Source organism: Episyrphus balteatus, chromosome 1 (assembly GCF_945859705.1).
Source record: "Episyrphus balteatus chromosome 1, idEpiBalt1.1, whole genome shotgun sequence".
In the NCBI taxonomy this organism is placed as follows: domain Eukaryota; kingdom Metazoa; phylum Arthropoda; class Insecta; order Diptera; family Syrphidae; genus Episyrphus; species Episyrphus balteatus.
Window position 1 is genome coordinate 157,476,646 of NC_079134.1, and position 5,980 is coordinate 157,482,625.

Consider the following 5,980-nt stretch of genomic DNA (forward strand, 5'->3'; position numbering starts at 1 on the left):
AGATGTCCCGAGCATGTCCCGAAGATGTCCCGAGCATGTCCCGAAGATGTCCCGAAGATGTCCCGAGCATGTCCCGAAGATGTCCCGAAGGTGTCCCGAAGATGTCCCGAAGATGTCCCGAGCATGTCCCGAAGATGTCCCGAAGAGGTCCCGAGCATGTCCCGAAGATTTCCCGAAGATGTCCCGATGATGTCCCGAAGATGTCCCGAAGATGTCCCGATGATGTCCCGAAGATGTCCCGAAGATGTCCCGAAGATGTCCCGAGCATGTCCCGAAGATGTCCCGAAGATGTCCCGAGCATGTCCCGAAGATGTCCCGAAGATGTCCCGAAGATGTCCCGAAGATGTCCCGAAGATGTCCCGAAGATGTCCCGAGCATATCCCGAAGATGTCCCGAAGATGTCCCGAAGATGTCACGAAGATGTCCCGAGCATGTCCCGAAGATGTCCCGAAGATGTCCCGAAGATTTCCAGAAGATGTCCCGAGCATGTCCCGAAGATGCTTGGGACATGCTCGGGACATGCTCTTGACATCTTCTGGACATCTTCGGGACATGCTCATGACATCTTCGGGACATGCTCGGGACATGCTCTGGACATCTTCGGGACATGCTCGGGACATGCTCGGGACATCTTCGGGACACGCTTGGGATATTCTCGTAACATGCTCGGGACATCTTCGGGACATGCTCGGGACATGTTTGGGACATCTTCGGGACATGCTCAGGACATGCTCGGGACATCTTTGGGACACGCTTGGAACATGCTCGGGACATGCTCGGGACATCTTCGGGACATCTTCGGTACACCTTCGGGACATACTCATGACATCTTCGGGACATGCTCGGGACAGGCTCGGGACATGCTCGGGACATCTTCGGGACATGCTCAGGACATGCTCGTGACATGCTCGGGACATCTTCGGGACACGCTTGGGACATGCTCGGGTCATGCTCGGGACATCTTCGGGACATGTCTTTCTCATGGGACATGTCACATGAGACATTCTCATGGGACATGTATCATGGGGCATGTCGCATGTCTCATGGGACATGTCTCATGAATTCATTGAATTCTATTAAGTGACTATGCAAATAGTTACAAAATAACTACTTTTTTTCTCTGGGATGTAGGTAAAATATTCATTTTGTAAGACAGTCACCATTTGAAAACTTCAAATGCGTTTTGTGCCTTTATTAAGGCTCCTAGAAACCCCAAAGTTTCAAAATTCAAAACTCTCTTAAAGAAAACTACGTGACCAAAACATAATAAAAACAACATTTTTGTCCTCTCTGCGTCAATATCCTTCGAAAGGGATACAAATCTAAGTAAAATATGCCCCAAAGTTGCATAATTCAAAACTCTCTAAAAAAAATGTTGGTTTCAACTTTTATTCTATTTTTAAATCGTCATATTCCTTCCAACCACCACAAATTTAAAACCTTAATTTTATCTGCGTTAACTCTTAATTTTTTTTTTTTTTTTTTTCTTTTTAACAAATTTTCATCTCTCCCAAACCACAGGGATACAAAATATTAAAAGTTTGTCCATTTCTTCATTTTCTCTCGAATTAATTTCTCTTTTTTTTTTCTTTTAAAGGTCGTTTAACCTTTTATATAATCTTAAATTTAAATTTTATTTAAATTCGTAGATATCCCAAAAAAAAAAATTAAGACAAAAATTCCAAAGATACCTACAGAGATTGGACCATTTGAAATTCACCCTCTCAAATCAACCTAACAAAATCCCCAAAATAAAAACAAAAGAATTACTTTCCCTTTTCAAAAATCAAAACCGATTTGCACAACAAAAGAAAAAAAACAAACAAAAACAAAACACACAAAAACAAAGCAATATACAAAAACAAAAATCATTGCACATCTGGGACTCACTATGCTCAAAGCAATTAACCTTCTTGTCCCTGATGCTCAGTTTTTATTTCCTTTTGTTTTTTTTTTTTTTTTTGATTAAAAATTGTTTGTGTGTTATCTCCATATTCGTATACATACAACATACATATATATAATTAGAAATATACACATGTAAATTACATAAAAACTATGCCCTTTTGAATTACCTCAAAACACAGCAAAAAAAAACATGACTTCTATTTAAATTTGTTGTATGTTACAATGTTTTGTTTTTCGTGTCTTTTTTTGACCAAAATGACAATTTGAAATAAACTTTTCAAGCATTTCATTAGAACTTTGACATCAACTTTTTTTAGTTAGCTCAAATAATTAAATGTCATTCTTTTTAATCAAAAACCATTCCAATCTCAGGTTGAATACTCAAAACTTTAAAATCATCCTCACCTGCTTCAAGCCAAAAAATCTGTAAACAACTCACGTTGTAAGCAACATTTTTCACTTTCATTCCTTTAATGTCAGCCTTGCAACTTACACATTGCATCACACATGGACAGGCGACATGATAGATGGATGAAAGACCATAAAAACCAGCAGGCTTATACACAGCAAAAAAAATAATGTCTTTGTTAAGTCTACACACATTCCCATGGATACAATTATTTTACAAGGTTTTCCCTTTCATTTTTTTACACACTCTACATATCACACAAACTCCCAAATGAATGCAAAAAAAAACCAAAGAAAAAACAATAAAAAAGAAAGAAAATCACATTGTTCATTAAATGGCGCCCAATGCCGAACACAATGATAAATTCCTTTAAAATATGCTCTCAAATCTGTATCTCTGTGTATTGCAACAACAATCGAGTATTTGTAATGAATGTGAAAATTATATCTACGATACATGGGTGACCTCAAAACTTTACCCTAACATACTCGACTTGAATCCTCCTTTAACCCGGCCACCTACTTGCATACATTTGTATTGTAACAACCAGCAACTATAGTACTCGCTACATGGTTGATGGTTATTACCTTCGTTTTTATGAGTCTTTTTTTTTTTTTTTGGATGCTCTCTGGATGATGTTATGTTGCCTCAAGGCTCTCATATGGAAGTCATGGTTTACATCACAATAACCGCACACAACATCCAAATAAATCCCATTCACACTTTAGTTCGTGAAAAAGCTCGAAACTTTGTATCACAATAACCCTTTCCAAAAAAAAAAAAAAAAAAACCGGGTTAGTACCTACGAGACGCACACAATTGACTGTATGATGGGGGTACCCAAAGGGTTTATGGGGTTGATGGAATACCCTGGCCTGACTGCAGGTTCAATAATGCCATATTCAAGCGGTTCAATGTTTGCCAATTGTGTGTGAAAAGTCAGTTTGTATACAACAAACAGCCAGTGTTATTGTGTAAAAAGCCTTGATCTCAAAAAATTCTTCTCCCAAATTCACCTTAAAAATTCCACCTATACGCCCCCTACCAAAAAAAAAAAGTAGGACACAAAAGATAAAACAATCAGCATCCACCATTGAATTAAGGCCACACAATGTCAAAATATATACAGAGATAAGGGTATACTCACATTCTTGGCTTTTACGAGAGTATACGATATATGGTATTGTTACGTAAGGTGTTGTGTAAACAAACAGGCACAAGTAGAGTCAAATTCCAGAGTGTCAGGCCAGAGTAGCCAGCAGGAGCGCATAGCTCTGTATGCCGATGAATGTGGACAAATTGTCAAACAGCTCAGTCTTTGGCTCTTTGATGGGTTTGATGTGGTTTTTTTAGGCGGAGAATTTCAAAACCAAAATAACAGAGAATAACACATAACAAGCTTAAAGGTACAAGTTTAGATGCGATATGTGTTGAATTCCTACCTCAGAATCGTATCAAGCAACGGAATCAAGTTTATAGATGGTGAATAAAAAATCGCATGTTATTATTGGGAGAAGAGATGTGAAAAGTGCGCTTTGATGACATAAGGATCTGGGTTTTTTTGGGGCGAGTTTTTGAGTTTGTTGTTATCACAAAATAAATACACATTTAAGTTCTACAATTTATTTTTACAAAAGAGCTTTTGGTGAGAAATGAAGAGAGAGACAAGTTTTGGGAATGAGAGAAAGTGAAAACTGTTCTCATTTTATCAGTACTCTCGTAACTAAGGTTTAAAAAGAGTAAAAATAGAGCTTTTGAGTGATTTTAAACTGACCGCTGCTGGCTGATTTTAGAATAACATTTTTAACAGTAGATGTTATTGAATTTAAAAATTACGTTAAGAAAATTTTAATATTACCGGAAGGCGAGTACACTTTAGCTTCTTTTATGCTAATTTTGTTAAAAGAAACTTTATTTCTTTTTGAATGACAAAGTTAAAACAAAACTTAGTTTGGGGGCGAAAAATAGAACGTAATAGGTAGGTATTTAATGTCTGTGTATGTTTCCGTAATTTTCTCAATATTTTTCACCCTTGAGCGATTATTAAAAAAAAAAAAAACTTTTAATTCACAAAACGAGTAGGCAATAATCGAATTTTAGACGTGATACCGTCTTATAAATCGATTAACCCCGGCTGCAACCACCAAAAAAAAGTTGCCATTTTCTCCCGTTCCGTCTGAGGTTCTTTGCAGTCTGGTGTAGATTGGAATTAAAAATTAAAATTAAACTATTAATATAACTAATGGAGAAAAGTTTAAAAATTACTTTCTTGAACTTTTTTAAACAAAACCTTGAATATTTTCAAAATTAAAGTTTGCTCCAAAAATTCTGGCTTTTTTTTCAAAATTTCTCTATTGGCTTCAGCAATCCGGAAGGGCATTGAATTTTTTTGATGAAGTGTCCGCCAAAATAAGGGACGAGAATAAGCTTGTTAGAGTTAATCAAAGGAAAGATGGCAAAATTTTAATTACCAGTCCTATAAATATGCCTGTATATTTTTTTTTAAATTTTTGAAAAACACCCAAAAGATCACATGCGCTGTCCTCCAATGGTTTCGAAAATGAAGCATAATATTAATTTTTATTTAATTTTTTTTTTTGGGGCCCATAACATTTATGTATTTTATTTTGTGGTAAGCGAATGCAATACGCGAAAAGGCCCTTAATTTATATTTCTTATGTTCCTAGTAATTCATGTGCTTTACATTAGTATCATAGGTAAAAACTAGGACCCTGAGTGAACATTACATCTTTTTGCTTCGTTATTTTGCTTATGCTGCCCGACTGCCCCATTGCATTGGTGCGTACGCCCCTGTTTGAAAGGTTATATCCTAAACGTGAAGACAAAGAAAGGATTTATTAAAATTCAATAATTAAATAGGGGTAAAAAGAGAAAATTTTATCGCGAACAAAAATTCCCGGAGATTTTGCTATCATCTTCGAAAAAAATTTCTCCAGAGAATAGCTATCGTGATTCGTGAATAACACTGGTCTGCAAGGAAATCCTCCTTTAAATAAAACTATACTTTTCTAAAGGATTTTTGTATGCTGATTCCGAATCCCAAGTCAGAATTGATCTAGCACTTCACGTTTTTTAGATATTCCCGTTAGAAAATCTCAAAAACCCATTTTTTTGCTGTTTTCGAAGAAATATTTTGGCATAATGTAATATTTTTCAATTAAAATTGTTACGGTTTATAAAAGAACTTATTTTTTTCTTTCAAATTCAGTTTAGTGTGCTGATTTTGAATCCGAACTCAAAAAATTATGGGCAGCTCTGGTTTGTGAGATATAGTAGTTTTTATTGAGATTTTCTAAGAAAAAACTTGATTTTGTGATACTTTAATGCGAATATCTTAAAATCCTCACGTGATAGAATTTTTTTGACTTCGGATTCTAACTCAGCACATAAAAAACTATAAGAAAAGTATACTTTTGTTTCTAGTAGAAACAAATCTGAAGCTTTACAAGGCAGTTTATCGAATGGCAGGGGCGTACACTCCCTTGGGGCAAGCGGGGCGACGCCCCGGGGCCCCCGACCGACCTCAGGGCCCCCACTGGAGACAATGCAGAGAAGGAAACTGTTAGCATAAATTGAGTTACGAAGTAAATTGAAATGTATTTGAATCACTTCGGATACAAGGGAGACAAATTATGTCGTTCA